A 25,560-nucleotide genomic window follows, 5' to 3' on the forward strand; every position below is an offset into this window, starting at 1 on the left:
GTGAACAGAGCAAGTATTTGAAGAGGCACATGGAAGAGCTGTTGGCATCCTGTTCTGCTATCTGAAAAAGTCTGCAAGGCTTCTCATTAAGCCATCCTTTTTCTATCTCCTTTTACTCTAGGCTTTGTTGTTCTTCCTCAGCTGCCTGACCAGGGACTCATGGGCAGCAACGACTTCAGGATGAGGTCGCTGGGGTGGAACCTTGGGACTTAGCTCTGCCTCGTTTACTTGTGGCAAAGGGGACCCTTTCAATTAAGAACTGCAGTAACAGAGCATGACCAAATTCCAGTTTATCCTAGCATTCCAGCCCTTCAAGCTACTACCACTCTAAAATAGTCCCTTGCATTTGTGTAAACCTTGGAGATTTTGTACTCTCATATATTATCACATTTGAGACTCATATCACGTCTACAAGTTAACATATTAAATAACTGTCACTATGTAACAAACCATCCCAGAACCCAGTGGCTTAAAACATTTCTCACCAGGCTGCAGCTTTCTTGGGCACAGGCCAGTATTAGTTGGGCTCAGTCATGACTCTGTGGCAAGCCCAGGAGTTACCTGGTTTAGGCTGGGAGTGGCTGTGTTTCACGTGTTCCTCATCCTCCCCCTAGAACCGCAGGCTAACCTGAGCTTGTTATTTTCGTGATGAAGCAGAAATGCAAGAATGGGTAGAAACCGTAATGCCTCTTAAGGCCTGGCCTCATGATTGTCTTACTGTTATTTCCACATTGTCCAATTTGCCAAAGCAAGTTCCATGATCAAACCCAGAGTCAATGGATGGGAGATGGCAGGGGCAAAGAATTAGGGGTCAATAATGCAATTTTTCACAGGTAGCTAGGGCATATATAACTGCTCTCATTTCATAGATAAGAAACCAGTGACCCAGAGAACTGAAATGATTTGCCCAAGGTCACATGGAAAATTCTAATCCTCTCTGTTTTTTGGCAAGCTAAATTCTATGATCCCATAATGTATGTGGCTAGGTAAAGGTCCATGGCTCTTTTCTCATCAAGGAGGAATCCTTATGGCCTACTCATTTTCTCTTCTCTCTTATGCCCCTGGAATTTGCCTCCTTCACAGTCATCACCATCTACTCTTCCATTTGGACCTGTTTGGGGGTGAAGGATGGATGAAGTTCCTCTATTGAAATACATAGACACAAATTCTCCCATCCCTGAAACAGACATACCAATCTCTCCATTTTTAATAAAAATACTAAAAATTAATTTAAAATATTAGATCTTTAAACTAAACATCCCATGTTAGTTGAACCAGAGTGACATCAAACCTCAATATACCATGGTTCTTTGAAGAATGGGAGGATTATAAGTGTCTGAAATCTGTCAACATGGTTTTTACTAACTCTGAGCTTCACTTAGATGTTAACGGGTTCAGGCTAGCCCTTACCTGACTGCCTTTGTAGAGTTTTTGGTTGCCCTCAAATCGTGACTCTGCCCCATCCTGCCCAATCTGGTCTGGGTAGAATTTTCATCTGAGCTGCTCAGAGCCAGCCTAAAGAGATGTGAGCTGGTATCTTTGATACAGCCTGCAAGATTTTTTCAGGTGTGAGTCTCCATGGCAACCCTGTGTCTGTGGCTTCTGATACACTTGCACTGCTAACTATGGCTTCTGGCATAGTAAAGGTAGAAGGTACCATCTGACAAATTCTCCTCCTCGGGGTTGCTGACCAACATGCACTGGCAATGTGTTTGCCTTATATGAACCTTCTAGACAGAGGTCTCCATGACTCCAGTCTCTGAAAGCCTCTTCCTTTTCCTTAGCATGGTTCTCTTTTATCATTTTTTTAAAACATTTGCAGCCTAACTTCCACAGCTGGTTGATATGGCTGTCTGGCTATACCATTCAGTGAGGCTCCATCTAATCTCTTTTGATTCTAAGGGCTAACATGCCTTAGCCAGAGCAACGAGGCAGAGTCCTGATCTCTTTTCCCATACTTCCATGGAAGACTGGAAGACAGATTACTTGCAGTAATTTCTGGAGGCAGAAGGTAAGTGAGTAGCCTCTATAGTGGTAGAACCAAGAGGGAATGATGGTTGTCCTTGAGCCTTCAGAGATGATAGCTAAACCCAGAGAGAAGTAAATAAGGACAAGTTTGAAAAAAAAAAATGCTGCTACTCATAAAGAAACTAGGTACATATCCCCTTGTGGTCCCTGTTTATCTTGCTGGGTCAGTGCTAGAGAGAGAAAGAAGCAAAGAAGTCTGGTTAGGAGCATTGCCATAGATATATTTTTTAATTAATTGTTTTTTATTTATTGGCTGTGCTGGGTCTTCATTGCTGTGTGCAGGCTTTTCTCTAGTTGTGATGAATGGGGACCACTCTAGTTGCAGTATACAGGCTTCTCATGGTGGTGGCTTCTTTTGTTGTGGAGCATGGGCTCTAGGGTGCACGGGCTTCAGTAGTCCTGGCGTAGGGGCTTGGTTGCTCCACAACATGCGGGATCTTAGTTCCCAAACCAGGGATCAAACCCGTGTCTCCTGCATTGTCTAATGGATACCTAACCACTGGACCACCAGGGAAGTCCTGCCATAGATATTTTGCCTCCCTCTTTGGTACAGGCCACCATTGGAATATTAACAGAAAGCAAGAGGTGGCTGGTAGGGTGGCACCATATGTTATGCTTCCTGACTGGCTTGTCTAATCATTGACCACAGAGTATAATATTAGTAAGTGTGGGATCTTGAGCCAGACTACTTGGGCTTGAATGTCTTCTGATGTGTGACATTTAGTGAATTTCTTAATGCTTAATTATCTCATCTAGAAAATGGGCATAATCCGGCCTACTTCGTATGGTTGTCATGAGGATTAAATAATGTTTCTAAAGCTCTTGGCACCATTATAAGCACTAAATAAATACTAACCATTGTTAACACTAGCTGATGCACATTTTGGATGGGGGCATTTTCAAGAAGGAATTCAGTACAAGAGTACATTGAGACTGTGATATACCTCTTGAGTGCTTCTTTTTCTTTTTTTGGCCATGCCACACAGTTTGTGGGATTTTAGTTTCCTGACCAGGGATTAAACTTAGGCCCTCAGTACTGAAAGCACAGAGTCCTAACCAGTGGACCACCAGGGAACCCCCAAGTGTCCCTTTTTTAGTAAACTCTTAAATATAGTAAAAGCTCCCATCACTAACATCTACTTAACCAATATGGTAGATTGAGTTGATGCTTTTCCTTTCTACTGAAATATATACTGACCAATGCTCAGAGCACAAAGAAAGATTATGGGCAGTAAGTCACCCTTCGGTCGACCCATACACTTCTGCTCTCATGTGTCAAGTTGATGCTTACCAAGTTGTTCTCATTATCAGCTGGCACCGTTCATGGAACATACTGCCCTATAGCCAGTGAATTAAATATCATTTCTGTCATATGAGGTCACAAATATATTTAGCTTGATCTGGAAAAAAAAAAAAGATTTAGTTGTTTTGTCACCAAACCCATTTTTGCCAGTTGTACTTGCTAATATAATTAGATAACTTAATGTAAATTTATGAACTATGAATACAAAAGGAAGGCCACTGTTTCCACGTGAATGAAGTTCAGTTCTTTGGAAAGACTTGATAAAGAAAAGTTACTTTTAAAAACCTCTCTATTGTTAGGGGAAAAAAAACCATGAAGCTGGAAAGCAAATGGGATGTATTAGGGATGTAGTTTATGCAAGAAAGAGTCAGAAATTTCAGCCAAAGGACCCACGCTCAGAAAAAGCACCTTGCTTATGTCACATCACCAGATGGCTGAATGAATATGCATTTGTGTGTTTTAGGTTGAAATAAAGTGCTTAAGGACCATAAGTATAACTTTATATGATTCTTCACTCTAATCAATCAAGTACTTGTTATGCAAGAGAGTGTTATATATACAAGGGAGCTTCTACTATATGGCCAATGTATTGTGTTAAGTAGGACTTCCCGGGTGGCTCAGTTGTGAAGAATCCACCTGCCAATGCAGGAGATGGGGTGTGATCCCTGGGTTGAGAAGATCCCCTGGAGAAGGAAATGTCAACCCACTCCAGTATTCTTGCCTAGAGAATCCCATGGACAGAGCCTGGCACGCTATATTCCATGGGGTTGCAAAAGAGTCAGACACGACTTAGCGACTAAACAACAATTGTGTTAACTAATTTATATGCTCTGGGCTTGAAAGAAAGCTCAGTAGAGTCCATTTACCAGCTTTATTGGTGCAAGTTCATAGTAGGCAGAATAATGCCCCCCCAAAGATGTCCACATCCTAATCCCTGGAACACGTGAACATGCTATGTTATATGCCAGGGGGAAATGAAGCTTGCAGATGGTAGTAATGTTGCTCATCAGTTGACCTTGAGATGGGAAGATTATCCTGGATTCCCTGGGATGTAATCACAAAGGTCTTTACAAGTGGAAGGAGGGAGGCTGAAGGGAGAATGTCAGAGTGATATGAGGTAAGAAAGACTTGACCCAAGTTGCTGGCTTTAAAGATAAGGAAGGGGCCATAAACAAAGGAATGCAGGCAGCATCTAGAATCTAGAAAGGCAAAGGAATGGATTTTACCCCAGAGCCTCCAGAAAGGAATACCATTCTGCGAACACTGATTTTAGCTCAGTGAGACATTTTCAAGACTTCTGACCCAGAATAATAAACTTGTGTTGATAAGCTACCAGGATTGTGGTAATTTGTTACAGCAGTAATAAGAAACTATGGTAGACATTGAGCTAAGTTGAAGACAAACAACAAATTGTATCCCCTAACCATCACCACCACCACCACCACCCCCCCTCCCTGTCCTGCAACTGTGCTTATAGGAAACCTAGTCCCTTCATAATTTCAAGTACCATAGACACAGAATTTATACTTAATATCTGGCTCTGGACTTAGAAGCACAATTTTTTTTAAACACTTCACAAATTTACATGTCATCCTTGCTTGGAGGCCATGCTAGTCTTATCTGTATCATTCCAAATATAGTATAGGTACTACTGCAGTGAGCACAGAAGCACCATATTTACTAAGTTCCTACCATTTGCCAGGCAGTATGCTAAATTCTGGGCTTTCCTGTGGCTCAGTGGTAAAGAATCTGCCTGCAATGCTGGAGATGAAGGAGACATGGGTTTGATCCATGGGTTGGGAAGATCTCTTGGAGAAGGGCATGGCAACCCACTCCAACATTCTTGCCTGGAGAATCTCATGGAGAGAAGACCCTGGTGGGCTATAGTCCATGGGGTTGCAAAGTCAGACATGACTGAGCACACACTCATGCATGCTAAATGCTAAGGCCTCATTTGTAAAAATTATTTTTTAATTTATTTGGTGATGCTGGGTCTTCGCTGAAGCATGCAGGATCTTAGTTGCAGCATGTGGGATCTAGTTCCCTGACTAGGGATTGAGCCCAGGTCCCCTGCATTGGGAACAAGGAGTCTTGGCCACCACATCATCAAGGAAGTCCCCACTAAGGCCTCTTCGATGAACAGCATAAATAAAGGATCTGTCTTTGTGGAGCTCTCAGGCTATTTTCATTATGTCTTCCCATTTCAAAACCTATACTTAACAGGAAGGTGGTTCTCAACATCTTCCTGTTTCTTGACTGAGGAATACCTAGTTTTCTGTTCATTTGTAAAACAGAGTGTTTTGGGCCATTACAAACTCCACTCTTCCTCTAATCCTTTTTTTCAGATTGCTTTGGATTTGGAAGTCCAAAATCTCTTCTTTCACTCATTCACCCATCCTACAAAGTGACTTTCCTGTATTCTATTGTTACAGTCTTCCAACATAAAAATATCAGCAACAAAACAGTTATTTCCACCAAGGAAAGAGGATGAATCCTTCATGCTCCATCTTCCCACATGACTATGTTCATTGTGAGCTTTCCACTCCATTCAGGTGTTTTCCTCCATCCAAAATGGGGGACCTTATGAACCCCAAGTCTCTCCTATAGATAAGGTCCAGTTCATGCCTACTTTCAACAATAGCCTCCCCAGCCATAGCAGCTCACCTTTGCCTCTATAGTATGCAGTTCTGAGTCATACCCTTGTGCCCCAAATTACTGGTCATTTTGTCCTCTATTACATGTAGTATCTGTGTTTTATTGCCTTCCTTATTGGACACCCCTTCAATGGTTTCCCACTATCCTAAGAATAAGGTCCAAACTCTTCATCGTATAACACTGTGAGTCATCATGATCTGATGGCCCTGTCTTCCTCTCCACATTCCAGCGCCATTCTCCACCCTTCCCCACCATCTGTCTTAGTCTTTTAAAGCTGCTATGGGCTTTCCTGGTGGCTTAGATGATAAACGGCTTCCCTCGTGGCTCAGCTAGTAAAAGAATCTACCTGCAATGCAGGAGACCTGGGTTCGATCCCTGGGTTGGGAAGATCCTCTGGAGAAGGGAAAGGCTACCCACTCCAGTGGCCTGGAGAATTCCACAGACTGTACAGTCCATGGGGTCACAAAGTGTCAGAATGACTGAGCGACTAAACTGAACTGAACTGAATCCCACTCATAAGGGCTCCACCTTCATGCCCAAATCACCTCCCAAAGGCCCCACCTCCAAATACCATCACACTGAGGAAGTAGGTTTCAACATATTAATTTGGCAAATACACAAACAGTTTATAGTACTATCCTCAGCAACCATTCTGATATTTTCAGTTCCTGCTAGATGGTAGTTATAATGATTGTTGTTGTTTAGTTGCTCAGTCATGTCTGGCTCTTTGAGACCCCATGGACTGTAGCCTGTCAGGCTCCTCTGTCCATGGGATTCTCCAAGCAAGAATACTGGAGTGAGTTGCCATTCCCTTCTCCAGGGAATTTTCCCAACCTGTGTCTCCTGCATTGCAGGTGGATTCTTTGCCATCTGAGCCACCAGAGAAGCCCTACAGTATACACACACACACAAATACTAATTAAAAACAATGTTGGCATCTTTGTAGAGTCCAGTCAAAACATACCTTTGTTAAGTCTTAGGCAACTTATATATGAAGGAAGAAATGACGGCAGAGAATGTGCCCTGTGTTTGGGGATTCCCCCTGAACCTGGAATCCTGAAATTCACTCCCATTTCCTTTCCTATCATTTAAATGGTGTTGGTTAATACCATTTAGAAATTTTGCAGTGTTGTTTGTCTCAAGTACTACATAATTTTCTCCATACGAATTAATTGGATATTTTGTAAGATAAACAAGCTAGATATAATTGGCCCTATTGGATAGATCATGCTGTGTGTGCTAAGTCGCTTCAGTGATCTCCAACTCTGTGACACTATGGACTGTAGCCCACCAGGCTCCTCTGTCCATGGGATTCTCCAGGCAAGAATACTGGAGTGGGTTGCCATGCCCTCCTCTGAGAGCTCTTTCCTACCCAGGGATTGAACCCATGTCTGTTACATCTCCAGCATTGGCAGGAAGTTTCTTTATCACTAGTGCCACCTGGGAACATAGAGCGGTGACTCTTAAACTGAATGTGAAGCAGAATCACCCAGAGTGCTTGCCAAATTTGCTAATTCCCAAAGGCAAGCCCAATTCTGATTCTTTAGATCTAGCGTGTAGCCCAGGAATCTGTATTTTTAAAGCTCCTCCCAAGTCACTCTGAAGCCTATTGGCCAGGCTAATAATAATATTAGCTACCATTCATTGATAATTACTGTTTGCCAGGCACTGATATGTTCTAAGAGGCCTTATAGAAAGCTACCATTATGTAATTTAATCTTTTCCACTAGTCTATGAGGAAGGTATTCATTTAATCCCTCATTTTGCAGATGAGAGAGCTGAGGCTAAGAGAGGTTAAGTAATTTTGCCTAGAGTCACACAGATAATAAATCACAGAGCCGCTCAATATTATTCTAATTCTAAAGCCCTCTTCTTTCCCTTAATTCCAGGCTACTTGCCTCCCCTAAGGCTTTCCTCATTTGTAGACTTCTGGTTCCTTGGTAGGTTCAATGTGCACCTACCTCTCCAATCCTAATGAGAGTTACAATCTGTTGCCTTTAAAGGTGCTTTACAATTTAGTGACTAAGCAACAACAACAATGGGAAAAGCTCTGTCTTCCAACAGTTCTTTGTTCTGCATTTGTGCAAACCATGAGTGTCCAGGAAGAGGCCCCATTTTTTTTTTAATGGCATAAATATAGACATTTATTTACTTATTTATTTTTAAATTTTTTATTGTGGTAAAAGTCACATAATATAAAACATACTCTTTTAACCATATTTAACTGTACAATTCAGTGGCACTAAGGACATTCACATTGTTGTGCAACTCTTACCATCATCCATCTCCTGAGTTTTTCACTTGTCTAAACTGAAACTCTGTCCCCATTAAATACTAAATGCCTATTCCCCCTCCCCACCCCACCCCTGGCCCCTGGCATCTCCCAATATACTTTCTGACTCTGTGAATTCGACTGTTCTAGGTATTGCATTTAAGAGGAAGTCACTTATAGAATAAAAAAAATTATGTTCTTTCTGCCCTCCTCACATACCACATTAATTATCAGGTACAGAAGAAACTGCTGAAACTTCTGGCCCACTTGGCCTCTCTTCTCCTCCAAAACCAGGAAGCAATACAGCAAGAGAAGAGCTTCATTTCTGAAGTTCAAGTGCTCTCTCTCATGTACCATTGTTGTTGTTGTTCAGTCGCTCAGTTGTGTCCAACTCTTTGCAACCCCGTGGACTGCAGCATGCCAGGCTTCTCTGTCCTTCACTATCTCCTGGAGTTTGCTCAAATTCATGTCCATTGAGTCAATGATGCCATCCAGCCATCTCATCCTCTGTCATCCCCTTCTCCTCCAGCCCTCAATTTTTCCCAGCATCAGGGTCTTTTCCAATGAGTCGGCTCACGTACCATATGAAGTATATGAAGTGTGTTTGTCATTCAGTCATGTCTGACTCTTTGTGAGCCCATGGACTGCAGCCTGCAAAGCTCCTCTGTCTGTGGAATTCTCTAGGCAAGAACACTGGAGTGGGTTGTCATGTCCTTTTTCAGGGGATCTTCCCAACCCAGGGATCAAACTCAGGTCTCACACATTGCAGGCAGATTCCTTACCATCTGAGCCACCAGAGAAGCCCTCATGTACCATAGCCTGGGACAGAAGTTCAGCATGCTGCATATGAGTCCTGTGATAAGATAACTGTCAAAGGGTAGAATGTTTATGGAATGTGGATCAGGATATACAAACAAGAACTCTAATTTGGATTTGAGGTAAATACTGAGTGAACTCCCTTTATACTTGGGAACTCCTGTACACTTGATATTAGGAGGTCATACAGAGTCCCTCCATGAGCTCAATACAATAAATTCCTCTGCTGAAGGCTTTCTACTTACATCAGAAGCTGAGGTTGAATGTGTTTCACTTGGTAGTAGAGGTAGCTAGATGAGGGATTTGTCTACTGCACCCACCTCTGGCTTCTACCTTCTCTTACTTAAAAAAAAATGTCCTGGTAAACAGCAATCTGGACCCTTAAGTATGATACTAGAAGCAGAAGCTTGAAGGGTTCTCCATAAGTTATTTTATTTCTACCAGGCAGGATCTAAGGTAAAGATGGCAAACAGTAGTTTCATGCCCACTCCATGTGTGAGAGTAGCTGCCTAGAACAATATAGTGAATAGAATTATGTGGCCACTGTTGGGTTCTGCAGGAAAGAGTGCCAGAATTGATTAGTGATGTCTGCCACGAACATTAAAGTTTGCCAGCAAATGATCTACTTTTTTGGGGCTTGGAGCTCTTGCTTGGGGCTATTAGCTCCTTAACCTGATTGTACACAAATCACAGGAAGCTTTTTAAAAAATACTGGCACCCGGAGTCCACCCCAGATTAATTAAATTAGATTTCTCTGGAGGTAAGATTCAGCTGTCCAAGCATCCAAGGTTGAGGACCACTGCTCTGTACCATCACAGATATACAGAAGACCTAACTCAGTAGTTCTCAAGTGTACTTTCTCCAACAAGGACATGCCAGGCTGGTTGCGTGAGAATTGTCTGAATAACTTGTTAAACTGGAGGTCCCTGGGACCAAATCCTCAGACTTTGAATGTGGAAGTACGGGGATAGGTCTCAAGAATTTGTATTTTTAAAAACTTCACGGTAGGAAGCTGATATGCAGCCAGGTTTGGAACCCACTGTCCTAAGCTCTTCTTTTATTTACTATTACTTATTAATTTTAATTGGAGGATAATTACTTTATAATATTGTGATGGTTTTTACCATACATCAATATGAATCAGCCATACATATACATGTGTCCCCCTCCATTCTGAACTCCCCTCCCACCTCCACCCCACCTCATGCCTCCAGGTTGTCACAGAGCACTGGTTTTGGGTGCCCTGAGTCATATATCAAACTCCCACTGGCTATATATTTTTACATATGGTAATGTATATGTTTCAATGCTATTCTCTCAAATCACCCCACCCTTTCCTTCTCCCACTGAGTCCAAAAGTCTGTTCTTGATGTCTGTGTCTCCTTCACATGCTCTTCTTAATGCCTCAAATAAATGACAGCTCTGAGGAGAACCATGCACTCTAGGGCAGTGGCTTTCAACCCTGACTGCGCATCAGCATTTCCTGGGAAACTTGAGAATAAGAACAGTTGTTACTGTTGTTGTTGTTTAGTCACTAAGTCATGTCTGACTCTTTGCCTCCCTCTGGACTGTAGCCCACCAGACTCCTCTGTCCATAGGATTCTCCAGGCAAGAATACTGGAGTAGGTGGCCATGCCCTCTTCCAGGGGATCTCCACCACTCAGAGATCGAACCTGGGTCTCCTGCGTGGCAGGCAGATTCTTTACCACTGAGCCACCTTGGAAACCCTAGAGACACCAGTTCTTGAGTCTAACTCCAGATCAATTAAATCAGACTCTCTAGAGTAGAACTTGGATGGTTCTAATGTGTAGCTAACACCCTAAGAATAGCTGCTTTAAGAAGTAGGATGCAGGAACCTCATTTGGGAAGTTCATCAGGTAGATTTCATTTCTCTTTTGCTATGGATTTTGTCCCTGACTTAGTCTATTGCTTTGACTTGATGTTAGGTGGCAGAACCACTTCTGTTTCTCAAACCTTGTTTACCCACTAGAATCTATCATTTATTATGGTTATTTTGGTCTTATCGGTCTTCCTGAACTATGTAAACATTGGCTGCAGTGGCTGACTCATTTTTTTACACAAAGAGCTACTGTGTGTATCTGGATGTTTATAAAATGTAGATTCCAATATTTTCTACTTCCATAAAGAAAAGTTTATGAGGATCATTTTAAAAAATTTTTATTTAGATAATCAAATGAAAATTAGGGTAATTGATGCTTTTAAGAGATAGAGTCATTGTAAAGACAAAGTTGTGTTTCAAGTGAGAGGCCTTTGACGGCCCTCACTGTGAATTAGTAGGAGCAAAAAGATCAGTTTAACTTACCCATCCATGACTGGCTCTTGTAGGGGAGAAAAAGTTTTCCTTCATCCTCTTAGTGTCCTTGGCAGGGTCTAAATTACACTGAGAGAGAGACAGAGAAGCAGGGGAAAAGCATACAAATTACTTTAAGTTTTACATGATATGAGAACTTTTAGAGGGAACTGGAGACAACAAGAAGCAGTTACACTTGTGTTTTAGGCTAGGTTTGATGAAGAGTGGGCAGTTGTATAGAAATATGATAAATTAAGTGATGGCAAGAGTGAACGTTGACATTCTAGGAATCAGCGAACTAAAATGGACTGGATGGGTGAATTTAACTCGGATGACCATTATTTCTACTACTGTGGGTAGGAATCCCTTAGAAGAAATGGAGTAGCCATCACGGTCAACAAAAGAGTCTGAAATGCAGTACTTAGATGCAATCTCAAAAATGACAGAATGATCTCTGTTCGTTTCCAAGGCAAACCATTCAATATCAGAGTAATCCAAGTCTATGCCCCAACCAGTAACATTGAAGAAGCTGAAGCTGAACGGTTCTATGAAGACATACAAGACTTTCTAGAACTAACACCCAAAAAATGTGTCCTTTTCATTATAGGGGACTGGATTGCAAAAGTAGGAAGTCAAGAAACATCTGGGGTAACAGGCAAATTTGGCCTTGGAATTCGGAATGAAGCAGGGCAAAGGCTAATAGAGTTTTGCCAAGAGAACACACTGGTCATAGCAAACACCCTCTTCCAATAACACAAGAGAAGACTCTACACATGGACATCACCAGATGGTCAACACCAAAATCAGATTGATTATATTCTTTGCAGCCAAAGATGGAGAAGCTCTATACAGTCAGGAAAAACATGACTGGGAGCTGACTGTGACTTAGATCATGAACTCCTTATTGCCAAATTCAGACTTCAATTGAAGAAAGTAGGGAAAACCACTAGACCATTCAGGTATGACCTAAATCAAACCCCTTATGATTATACAGTGGAAGTGAGAAATAGATTTAAGGGACTAGATCTGATAGATAGAGTGCCTGATGAACTATGGACGGAGGTTCCTGACATTGTACAGGAGACAGGGATCAAGACAATCCCCATGGAAAAGAAATGCAAAAAACCAAAATGGCTGCCTAGGAGACCTTACAAATAGCTGTGAAAAAAAGAGAAACAAAGAGCAAAGGAGAAAAGGAAAGACATAAGCGTCTAAATGCAGAGTTTCAAAGAATAGCAAGGAGAGATAAGAAAGCCTTCCTCAGCGATCAGTGCAAAGAAATAGAGGAAAACAACAGAATGGGAAAGACTAGAGATCTCTTCAGGAAAATTAGAGACACCAAGGGAACATTTCATGCCAAGATGGGCTTGATAAAGGACAGAAATGGTATGGAACTAACAGAAGCAGAAGATATTAAGAAGAGGTGGCAAGAATACACAGAAGAACTGTACAAAAAAGATCTTCATGACCCAGATAATCATGATGATGTGATCACTCACCTAGAGCCAGACATCCTGGAATGTGAAGTCAAGTGGGCCTTAGAAAGTATCACTATGAACAAAGCTAGTGAAGGTGATGGAATTCCAGTTGAGCTATTTCAAATCCTGAAGATGATGCTGTGAAAGTGCTGCACTCAATATGCCAGCACATTTGGAAAACTCAGCAGTGGCCACAGGACTGGAAAAGGTCCATTTTCATTCCAATCCCAAAGAAAGGCAATGCCAAAGAATGCTCAAACTACTGCACAATTGTACTCATCTCACATGCTAGTAAAGTAATGCTCAAAATTCTCCAAGCCAGGCTTCAGCAATACGTGAACCATGAACTTCCAGATGTTCAAGCTTGTTTTAGAAAAGGCAGAGGAACCAGAGATCAAATTGCCAACATTTGCCAGGTCATCGAAAAAGTAAGAGAGTTCCAGAAAACCACCTATTTCTGCTTTATTGACTATGCCAAAGCCTTTGATTGTGTGGATCACAATTAACTGTGGAAAATTCTGAAAGAGATGGAAATACCAGACCACATGACCTGCCTCTTGAGAAACCTATATGCAGGTCAGGAAGCAACACTTAGAACTGGACATGGAACAACACACTGGTTCCAAATAGGAAAAGGAGTACATCAAGGCTGTATATTGTCACCCTGCTTATTTAATTTATATGCAGATTACATCATGAGAAACGCTGGACTGGAAGAAGCACAAGCTGGAATCAAGATTGCTGGGAGAAATATCAATAACCTCAGATATGCAGATGACACCACCCTTATGGCAGAAAGTGAAGAGGAACTAAAAAGCCTCTTGATGAAAGTGAAAGAGGAGAGTGAAAAAGTTGGCTTAAAGCTCAGCATTCAGTAAACTAAGATCATGGCATTTGGTCCCATCACTTCATGTGAAATAGATGGGGAAACAGTGGAACAGTGTCAGACTTTATTTTGGGGGGGGGCTCCGAAATCACTGCAGATGATGATTATAGCCATGAAATGAAAAGATGCTTACTCCTTGGAAGGAAAGTTATGACCAACCTAAATAGCATATTCAAAAGCAGAGACATTACTTTGCCAACAAAGGTCCATCTAGTCAAGGCTATGGTTTTTCCAGTGGTCATGTATGGATGTGAGAGTTGGACTGTGAAGAAAGCTGAGCGCCGAAGAATTGATGCTTTTGAACTGTGGTGTTGGAGAAGACTCTTGAGAGTCCCTTGGACTGCAAGGAGATAAAACCAGTCCATTCTAAAGGAGATCAGTCCTGGGTGTTCATTGGAAGGACTGATGCTAAAGCTGAAACTCCAATACTTTGGCCACCTCATGCAAAGAGTTGACTCGTTGGAAAAGACCCTGATGCTGGGAGGGATTGGGGGAAGGAGGAGAAGGGGACAATAGAGGATGAGATGGCTGGATGGCATCACCGACTCAATGGACATAAGCTGAGTGAACTCTGGGAGTTGATGATGGACAAGGAGGCCTGGCGTGCTGCAATTCATGGGGTTGCAAAGAGTTGGACACGAGTGAGCGACTGAACTGAACTGAACTGAAGAAGTATGAGGTAAGTGTAATAAACTGGGGAACACTTAGCAAGGCCTGTTTGTTCAGATTTTTCTTGGCATCTCTTTGTCTTTGAAAGACAAGGATGCTCCTTTCCTCTAGGTATGGGGAGGTCATCTCTCACATGAGGGTTTTACGACCTGTTTCAGGGGAGAAGGGTAGGGGAAGGTCAGAGTGACCTTCCTACATCTGCTGTTGTCTCAGATTCCTTCAGCTTAAAATATTCATTATGCCGAGCTTCCATATTTGAGGGGTAGCATGCCCTGTACCCCATCACCCGGTTGGTCCTTTCTGAAGCAAATGGAATCTCTCTGATTTCTTTTTTTAGAAGCTAGACAACCATAGATAGAGCCAGTCTAGCAGGGATGATCACACCAGACTTGGTAAGCTTTTCAGAATACAGTAGGACTCCTTTTATTCCTCAAAATGCATTTTTGAAAAATTCCATCTATTTCCCCACTTAGGCTTGACTTTCCATCATTAGTGATTAATATACTTGGTTTAAACCTTTCCTCATCAGATCCATGGAGAAGGCAATGACAACCCACTCCAGTACTCTTGCCTGGAAAATCCCATGCACAGAGGAGCCTGGTGGGCTGCGGTCCATGGGGTCGCTGAGTCAGACATGACTGAGCGACTTCACTTTCCCTTTTCACTTTCATGCATTGGAGAAGGAAATGGGAACCCACTCCAATGTTCTTGCCTGGAGAATCCCAGGGACGGCCGAGCCTGGTGGGCTGCCGTCTATGGGGTCGCACAGAGTCGGACACGACTGAAGCAACTTAGCAGCAGCAGCAGCAGATCCATGTTTTCAAGTATAAACAGGGCTAACCCATTAAGTCCCCAATACCTCCAATGTGTACTCTCAGGAAGGAAGATCCATGATTATCTTGGTGAAGAAATGATACATAAAAGAGAGGTTAAAAGGACCTCACATGGGGTTCCCTGCTGGCTCAGATGGTAAAGAGTCTGCCTACAATGCAGGAGACCTAGGTTTGATTCCTGGGTCAGGAGGGATGATCCCCTGGAGAAGGAAATGGCAACCCCTCCAGTATTCTTGCCTGAAGAATTCCATGGACAGAGGAGCCTGGCGGGCTGCAAAGAGGTCACAAAGGGAGCCTAAGGCTTTGAGGACTAACTCCTCTTTAATGCAAGTTGTTTTTTCCTGTGCTTCTCATTTTAGGAATTCCTTGCAGCGGTAACCTGTTTTAAAAACCAATATGAGTCCTTCAAAGGGATGTTGGGCCCTTACTGCTTAAGAATAAGGGTATAGAGTCCTTCCGGGGGTGGGGGCATGGGGAATGAGACAGGCCTAGGACCTGGGACCCTTGGCTGTAGTGCTGCAATGCTTGCAACTGAACACACATTTCCTCCAGCAACAAAATACAAGGAAACTATTTTGTTGTTTGTGTGTTGTTTAGTCCCTAAGTTGTGTCTGACTCTTTGTAACCCCAGGAGCTCACCAGGCTCCTCTGTCCATGGGATTTCCCAGGCAAGAATACTGGAGTGGGTTGCCATTTCCTTCTCCAGGGGAATCTTCCTTACCCAAGGGTCAAACCCATGTCTCCTGCACCCCCTGCATTGGCAGGAGGATTCTTTAAGCCCACAAAGAAACTAAATGGGAGTAAAAATAACTGCATGTATGCACAGTTAGGGTAAATTCTGGACAAAAGATAGAAAGAGACCAGAAACACCCAACTGCCACTTTTGAGGAGCCTGGAGCAAAAGCAAGGGGTCAGGAGCAAAAGCAGGGTACTGTGCATGCCCCCTGCACAAAACACCAGCTAAGGGGTGAGCAAATCACCTAAGCCACCCTTCCAACCTGACCCTTGAACATACCCCTACCCTCATCCCATATAAGGAACAAGCTTTCCCCCCATCCTCAGGGAGCAAGCAAGCAAGAGAACCTGCTATTTCTTCTCAGTCCCCTCCTGCTGCAGCAGGGGCCCAATAAAACCTTGCCTGAAAAAAGAAAACTGACGTGAGTCCTTTGAGAAACAGTGTGCTGGGACCCAGCCATCGCTGTAGCCCCAGCACCTGGTTCAGGGTAGTTGAGGGAATGGTAGCCAATGAAAATCTACCATCGCAGAACTACCATGGGAGGTTTTGGATCCAGCCTTGGACCCAGCCAAATGAGTCCCAACAGCCAAACTTTTGGAGGACAGCCTAATAGTCCTTGTAAACAAGACCATTTCCTTTCCCCTCTGCCCATGGAACGGGACCCAGTAAATCCCTCGCTGGTACAGTATCCCCATCCATGTGCTCAGAGAATAGACCATTGTATTTTTGCCAAGAGCTGGCTATCCAGTGAATGATCTGTTCCTATACATTTACACTCAGTGCGGAGTATCCTAGGACATGTTTATACTCAAGAAAGGTTAGTGTTAACATTGTGTCAAGGGATTAATCTCTTTTAATTGCAAATGTCAAGAATAAACCCCCTTCTTTGGGGCCTAGATGTATGACTTTGCTAAATATTTATAGATAACTTGGAATGTTTACTCTTCATTCTGGAGCTAGGTATTTACTTCCACAATTGCATACTCTTCCCCAACCTCCTACCCCATTCAGTGTTCTACTGATGTTTTCTCTCTATAAGGAGCAACAGGGAGATAATGGGCATACCTGGCTACTGGAATAGAGCTACTGATATTGGGGGGAGCTGACCCCAAGCTAGTAGTGTAACCAGAAAAATACTATAGGTATATTACCAGGATCATGGAATGAGGAGAGGCCTCAGAATCAGGAATCCTGGATTCTAGTCCCCAGTCTGCTATCAATTAGCTGTTTGACCTTTGCTGGGCCTCAGTTTCCTCATCAAGAAAACAAAAGAGATGAATTTGAATTTTTAAAACTTCTTCCAGCTCTGAATCATCATGGAAATGCTCTCTAAGCCATTTTGAAAGCCCTACCCACTCCAGGTGTGATACTCAGGCCCTCTGGAGCAGAGCCATTCTACAGAACTTTCTGCCATGATGGAAATGTCTAATAAGGTAGCCTCTTCAGTTCAGTTCACTTCAGTTCAATCGCTCAGTCATGTCTGACTCTTTGTGACCCCATGGACTGCAGCACTCCAGGCTTCCCTGTCCATCACCAACTCCCAGAGTTTACCCAAACTCATGTCCATTGAGTCAGTGATGCCATCCAACCATCTCATCCTCTGTTGTCCCCTTCTCCTGCCCTCAATCTTTCCCAGCAACAAGGTCTTTTCAAATGAGTCAGCTCTTCGCATAAGGTGGCCAAAGTATTGGAGTTTCAGCTTCAGCATTAGTCCTTCCAGTGAACACCCAGGACTGATCTCCTTTAGGATGGACTAGTTGGATCTCCTTGCAGTCCAAGGGACTCTCAAGAGTCTTCTCCAACACCACAGTTCAAAAACATCAATTCTTCGGCATTCAGCTTTCTTCACAGTCCAACTCTCACATCCATACATGACCACTGGAAAAACCATAGCCTTGACTAGACAGACCTTTGTTGGCAAAGTAGTGTCTCGGCTTTTTAATATGCTGTCTAGGTTGGTCATAATTTTCCTTCCAAGGAGTAAGTGTCTTTTAATTTCATAGCTGCAATCACCATCTGCAGTGATTTTGGAGCCCAGAAAAATAAAGTCAGCCATGGTTTCCAATGTTTCCCCATCTATTGGCCATGAGTGATGGGACCGGATGCCATGATCATAGTTTTCTGAATGTTGAGCATTAAGCCGACTTTTTCACTCTCCTCTTTCACTTTCATCAAGAGCCTCTTTAGTTCTTCTTCACTTTCTGCCATAAGGGTGGTGTCATCTGTATATCTGAAATTACTGATATTTCTCCCAGCAGTCTTGATTCCAGCTTGTGCTTCATCCAGCCCAGCGTTTCTGATGATGTACTCTGCATATAAGTTAAATAAGCAGGGTGACAATATACAGCCTTGACATACTCCTTTTCCTATTTGGAACCAGTCTGTTGTTCCATGTCCGGTTCTAACTGTTGCTTCCTGACCTGCATACAAATTTCTCAAGAGGCAGGTCAGGTGGTCTGGTATTCCCATCTCTTTCAGAATTTTCCACAGTTTATTGTGATCCACACAGTCAAAGGCTTTGGCATAATCAATAAAGCAGAAATAGATGTTTTTCTGGAACTCTCTTGCTTTTTTGATGATCCAGCGAATGTTGGCAATTTGATCTCTGGTTCCTCTGCCTTTTCTAAAACCAACTTGAACATCTGGAAGTTCACAGTTCACGTATTACTGAAGCCTGGCTTGGAGAATTTTGAGCATTACCTTGCTAGAATATGAGATTAGTCCAGTTGTGTGGTAGTTTTAGCATTCTTTGGCATTGCCTTTCTTTGGGATTGGAATGAAAACTGACCTTTTCCAGTCCTGTGGCCACTGCTGAGTTTTCCAAATTGCTGGCATATTGAGTGCAGCACGTTCACAGCATCATCTTTTAGGATTTGAAATAGCTCAACTGGAATTCCGTCACCTTCACTAGCTTTGTTCGTAGTGATGCTTCCTAAGGCCCACTTGACTTCACATTCCAGGATGTCTGGCTCTAGGTGAATGATCACATCATCATGGTTATCTGGGTCATGAAGATTTTTTTTGTATAGTTCTTCTGTGTATTCTTGCCACCTCTTCTTATTATCTTCTGCTTCCATTAGGTCCATACCATTTCTGCCCTTTATTGAGCCCATCTTTGCATGAAATGTTGCCTTGGTACCTCTAGTTTTCATGAAGAGATCTCTAGTCTTTCCCATTCTATTGTTTCCCTCTGTTTCTTTGCACTGATCACTGAGGAAGGCTTTCTTATCTCTCCTTGCTATTCTTTGGAACTCTGCATTCAAATGGGTATATCTTTCCTTTTCTCCTTTGCTTTTTGCTTTTCTTCTTTTCACAGCGATTTGTAAGGCCTCCTCAGACAGCCATTTTACTTTTTTGCATTTCTTTTTCTTGGGGATGATCTTGCTCCCTGTGTCCTGTACAATGTCACAAACCTCCGTCCATTGTTCATCAGGCACTCTATCAGATCTAGTCCTTTAAATATATTTCTCACTTCCACTGTATAGTTGTAAGGGATTTGATTTAGGTCATGCCTGAATGGTCTAGTGGTTTTCCCTACTTTGTTCAATTTAAGTCTGAATTTGGAAATAAGGAGTTCATGATTTGAGCCACAGTCAGCTCCTGGTCTTGTTTTTGCTGAGTGTATAGAGCTTATCTATCTTTGGCTGCAAAGAATATAATCAATCTGATTTTGGTGTTGGCCATCTGGTAATGTCCATGTGTAGAGTCTTCTCTTGTGTAAGAGAAACCCAAGTAAGACAGTAGGCATTGAGAGAGGGCATCAGAGGGCAGACAGACTGAAAACACAATCACAGAAAAGTAGCCAGTCTGATCACATGGACCACAGCCTTGTCTAACTCAATTAATCTAACTCAATGAAAGGTAGCTTCTAGCTACATATAACTATGGAGCATTTGAAATATGGCTAATGTGGCTGAGGGACTGAGTTTTAAATCTTATTTTATTAAGTGTAATAGCCACATGTGATTAGTAGCTACCATATAGGGCAGCAGAATGCCAGACAATTAGCAGTAGTATTGGCTTGCTTCTTACAGAAGACCATTATCTGTGCTAATGATGGCTTCTAATTTAGAGAAGATTAAAGAAGTGGTTGGTAAACACTGCTCAGTTGGAATGCTCTGTCTTTGATGTAGAAGGTGGGATACAATCAAATATCCTTAGATGTGTTGAGATTTTCAAAATGTACAACTCCTTAGTTCTTATTAGTTCCACTAAAAAGTGACAAGCCATTGAACTAATTTCCTCTTTTTTTCTGTCTGAAATGTTAATATGCTTTTAGCTGCACTTTGTTAAGCTGGGGAAACAATATGAGAGTAGGGCATTCTGCGACATCACAGCAGACTGCCCAGAATCAACTTTCATCATTTCACATTAAACATTTTTTATATCAAAAAAGTGCTTGCTTACTTAATTCTCAAAGTGTTTCTCTGCCATTTAATAGTTCACTGTTCTATGTTTCATAGCCATGGCTGCAGACAGTTAGTCATCTGTCTGAATTAAAAACAGTGGCAGCTCTGCATTGTACAACTTATCAAGTTGAAAACCAGCTATGGCTGTTCTTGGACTTGTCTTTCATGCTTCCAAATTTACAATATTTGTCTCTATATAGCAAATAATATCAAATATTAGTATTAACTATTGCTAAAACTACTATTAGGAGTAGTAATAACTAAGTAATAATAAATGTTAATAAGAAAGTAAAAATTTACTCTCATTGTTCTTATAGAGCAAATAGCATTCATGATAAGTCTTGGGGATATTTGAAAAAACACTAAACTCCAGTTCCATGGACTAGTTAGAATAGAGGTTTCTAACAAATATGATCCAGTTGCCCAAGTGATATTATCTGTGCCAGGGTTGGTAAATCCATGGCCTGAAAGCTAGCATTTCCCACCTTTGTCTTTGGCTTTCTTTCCTGCTGAACTTGAATCTAGTCTCAGAATTCTTCTCAACAGTGTTCTAGGCAGCCAGTATCAAACAATCAAGGCAATTAGCTGGCAACATTTAAGATGAAACTTATTTTCCCTCTCTAGTTTTTGCCATGTGGACATGATCAATTTGCAAGAAACAAAATACAGTAAAATACACACTCTAGAGCTGAAAGGACCCCTAAGGAGCATGCCATCTAATCCCTTGATTTTGTAGATGAGAAGGCTGAGGCTGAAAGAGGTGAGGGGTGGTAAATAAGGTTAATAAAGTCAGTTGGTGGCAAAAATGGGACTAGGTCCCAGCCTCCTGACTCAGACAGATTCAGCAAGACATGGCCTCCAGCCTACCATGTGGTAATTGTACTTTGGATATTTGGTACAAGATTATCATCATTCTTGAGTTTACTAGAAGTGATATCTACTTTCCTGGGCATGTGAGACTGGAGAGGCCTGCCTATTAAACTGGGACCATCCATTGATTTGTGTGGTAGCCACATCCAAACAGATTATTTGGTTTATTTTCCCATGATTCAGACTTACATGTTTTCCAGACATCTATGTCCAGTGCCACCTGATTGCAAGAAAGAGGTAGTAGCCCATTAATTGAAATGACCAACCCTAGCTTAGCAAAATCTTTGGGCATGTTTAGTTCTGATCAACTAATACAATCTTTATTTTTATCATGAGCAAATTCCTGTATGTTTGTCTTTGTTAATGGGTTGCTCTCCACCTAATAATTTGCTCCTCTTACTATATCCTCAGTAGGCGTTGTTCTTATGTGAAAACTGTGTTCATTAAGTTTTAATAACACTGATATTGTTAGGCTGTGTCGAAGAGTTGAACTCTCACATTTTAAATAGAGAGGAGTGAAACCTGCTATTCTAATCAGAGGCGGTAGCAGGGACCTGGGAGTCTTGGTTATTCATTCTTTATTATTTTTATTTTATTGAAGTGCAGTTAGTGTACAATATTGTGCCAGTTTTGGGTGTATAGCCAAGGGGTTCAGCTATATATTCATATATATATGTAAATATATGTATATATGCACATATATGTATACATATATATTCTATTCCAGATTCTTTTTCATTATAGATTATTATAAGACATTGATATAGTTCCCTGTATTATACAGCAAATCCTTGTTGTTTATTTTATATATAGTGGTGTGTATCTTTTAATCCCATACTCCTAATTTATGCCTCCCCCTTTTCCCTTTAACTCTTCTGCTTCTGTTAGGTTCTTACTGTTTCCATCCTTCATTGTGCCCATCTTTGCATGAGATGTTCCCTTGGTATCTCTAATTTTCTCCTCTAGTCTTTCCCATTCTATTGTTTTCCTCCATTTCTTTGCATTATTCAATTAAGAAGGCTTTCTTATCTCTCTTTGCTCTTCTTTGGAACTCTGCATTCAGTTGGGTATATCTTTCCCTTTCTCCTTTGCCTTTCGCTTCTCTTCTTAATGACCCAGATAACCAAGATCTTAATCACCCAGATAATTGCAATGGTGGGGTCACTCGTCTAGAGCCAGACATCCTAGAGTGTGAAGTCAAGTGGGCTTTAGGAAGCATTACTAAGAACAAAGCTAGTGGAGGTGATGGAATTCCAGCTAAGCTACTTAAAACCCTAAAATGATGCTGTTAAAGTGTTGCACTCAATATGCCTGCAAATTTGGAAAACTCAGCAGTGGCCACAGAACAGGAAAAGGTCAGTTTTCATTCCAGTCCCAAAGAAGGGCAATGCCAAAGAATATTCATTCAAACTACTGTACAACTGCACTCATTTGACATACTAGTAAGGTAATACTCAAAATCCTTCAAGCTAGGCTTCAACAATAAGTGAACCAAGAACTTCCACATGTACAAGCTGGATTTAGAAAAGGCAATGGAACCAGAGATCAAACCACCAACATCTATTGAATCATAGAAAAAGCAAGGGAATTCCAGAAAAACCTCTACTTCTGCTTCATTGACTACACTAAAGCCTTTGACTGTGTGGGTCACAACAAACTGTGGAAAATTCTTCAAGAGATGGGAATACCAGACTACCTGACCCGCCTCCTGAAAAACCTGTATGCAGGTCAAGAAGCAACAGTTGGAACCAGACATGGAACAATGGACTAGTTCCTAATTGGGAAAGGAGTATGTCAATGCTGTATATTGTCACGCTGCTTGTTTAATTTATATGCAGATTACACCATGCAAAATGCTGGGCTGGATAAAGCACAAGCTGGAATCAAAATTGCCAGGAGAAATATCAATAACCTCAGATATGCAGATGATACCACCCTTATGGCAGAAAGTGAAGAGGAACTAAAGAGCCTCTTGATGAAAGTGAAAGAAGAGAGTGAAAAAGCTGGCTTAAAACTGAACATTCAGAAAACTAAGATCATGACATCCAATCCCATCACTTCATGGCAAGTAGATGAGGAAAAAATGGAAACAGTGGCTGACTTTAATTTTGGGGGCTCCAAAATCAGTGCAGATGGTGACTGCAGCTATGAAATTAAAAGACACTTGCTCCTTGGAAGAAAAGCTATGACTAACCTAAACAGCATATTAAAAAGAAGAGACATTACTTTGTTGACAAATATCCATCTTGTCAAAGCTAGTTTTCCCAGTAGTCATGTATGGATGGGAGAGTTGGACCATAAAGAAGGCTGAGTGCCAAAGAATTCATGCATTTGAATTATGGTGCCAGAGAAGACTCTTGAGAGTCCCCTGGACAGCAAGGAGATGAAACCAGTCAATCCTAAAGGAAATCAACCCTCAATATTCATTGCAAAGACTGATGCTAAAACTGAATCTCCACTACTTTGACCACCTGATGTGAAGATCTGACTCATTGGAAAAGACCCTGATGCTGGGAAAAATTGAGGGCAGGAAGAGAAGGGGGTGACAGAGGATGAGATGGTTGGGTGGCATCAGTGACTCAATGGACATGGGTTTGAGCATACTCTGGGAGACAGTGAAGGACAGGGAATCCTGGTGTGCTGCAGTCCATGGGGTCACAAAGAGTCAGACAAAACTTAGCAACTGAACAGCAGCAACAACCCCTTCCCCTTTGGAGGTACCCCTTCTTTAGATTGTAGGCTACAGTCCACAGGGTCGCAAAGAGTCAGACACGACTGAGCGAATTCACTTTCTTTCTTTCTTTTAGATTGTCTTTACGATCTAAATGATTCTTTAGATTGGCAATGTTAAATGATTTGCAGAGTGAGAATCACATTTATTATTTATTAAGTAGTATAATGACTATAAATGAACAATCAGGAGAAGGGTATAATTGTGGTTAATGGCATTATCATTTAACTGCCAGGTGCATCTGTTTCTAAACAAATATTCGGTGCCTCTGGGTAGAAGGTGTGTTTATATCCTAAAGTTTCCCCTGCTATTGAACATTCCCACTAAACCACAAGTTGTATCAGAGAGTTTACTCTGGTTCCTTTTTTTTTTTTTTTTTTTAACACTTTGTTGTGTCTTAAAGATCCCATACTTGTTTTTGCAATTAGTTGTTTGTGATCCTTTCAATTAGTTGTTTTTCAGTTTGTTGATTATAATCCTTATAATCCTCTCAGTAAAGCAAATTTCAGTGTCTGAAGCTTCTCAGCTCTTCTGAAGGCACAAGTAAGAGAGGCCTGATCCCTAGTTTCTACAGGAAGACACACCTTCTACTAGTAACTTATAATTTTCTTTACAAGATTGGTTTGTGGTACTTACCTGGTGGTCCAATGGTTAACACTTGGTGCTGCCAATGCAGGGGGCATGGGTTCAATCCCTGGTTGTGGAACTAAGATCCCACACACTATGTGTTGCAGCCAAAGGATTAAAATATACCAAAAAAAAAAAAAAAAAGATTGGTTTGGCTTGGTTCCTGCCATACCCTGGGTCTAGTGGAAAACAGGCCAGACACTCAGGCTTTCTTGGCAGAGAAGAATGTCAGTGTCCTCTACAACAGTGCAAACGTGGGAAAGAGAAAGTTGTAAAAATTTGGGCCTTTTTCATTTATCCGGGTTTCCCTGGTGGCTCAGAGGTTAAAGCATCTGCCTGCAATGCGGGAGACCTGGGTTCAATCCCTGGGTCAGGAATATCTATCCCCTGGAGAAGGAAATGGCAACCCACTCCAGTATTCTTGCCTGGAGAATCCCATGGACAGAGGAGCCTGGTGGGCTACAGTCCATGGGGTCGCAAAGAGTCGGAAACGACTGAGCGACTTCACTTTCACTTTTCACTTTCCTCTTTCAGTAAGGCCCCATAGCTTACCCATAATGAGCTCTATTCCGACTGTACCGCAGACTATCTCCTCTGAGATGTTCATTCGTAAGATTTTACATCTCCCAGGGATATTTAGCCTCAAAGAGGTCCCTCCCGAAGAGTATATGTAGTAGAAGTCTACACTCAAAAAAACGAAAGTCTCACTGCCAACATTACCTCCTTCAGCTTTTGCCAGATCATTCTTCTTTCTCATCTTGCTGTCACCACCAGCCTCATTTTCACCTGGAATCAGATACCTTCCAATCAATAAAGAGGGAAGTTATCTCACATGCTTTAGACTTGTCTGGTGGCTCAGATGGTAAAGAGTCTGCCTGCACCATGGGAGACCTGGGTTTGATCCCTGGGTCAGGAAGATCCCCTGGAGAAGGACAT

General features: G+C 42.0%; 1 protein-coding gene and 1 non-coding gene across 3 annotated transcripts in view; one reads left to right on the forward strand and one right to left on the reverse strand.

Moving 5' to 3' along the window:
* The window catches only part of COL4A6 (collagen type IV alpha 6 chain), a 337,499-nt gene that overhangs the window by 196,577 nt on the left and 115,362 nt on the right, over positions 1-25,560 (forward strand). The window lies entirely within an intron of this gene.
* On the reverse strand, positions 4,889-4,995 carry LOC147340827 (U6 spliceosomal RNA). The gene has a single exon (XR_015160057.1). It is a non-coding gene; the product is annotated as a U6 spliceosomal RNA (small nuclear RNA).

The sequence above is a fragment of the Bos grunniens genome, chromosome X (assembly GCF_055505025.1).
Source record: "Bos grunniens cultivar Pamir isolate PY7600 chromosome X, Bosgru_T2T1.0, whole genome shotgun sequence".
NCBI classification, from domain to species: domain Eukaryota; kingdom Metazoa; phylum Chordata; class Mammalia; order Artiodactyla; family Bovidae; genus Bos; species Bos grunniens.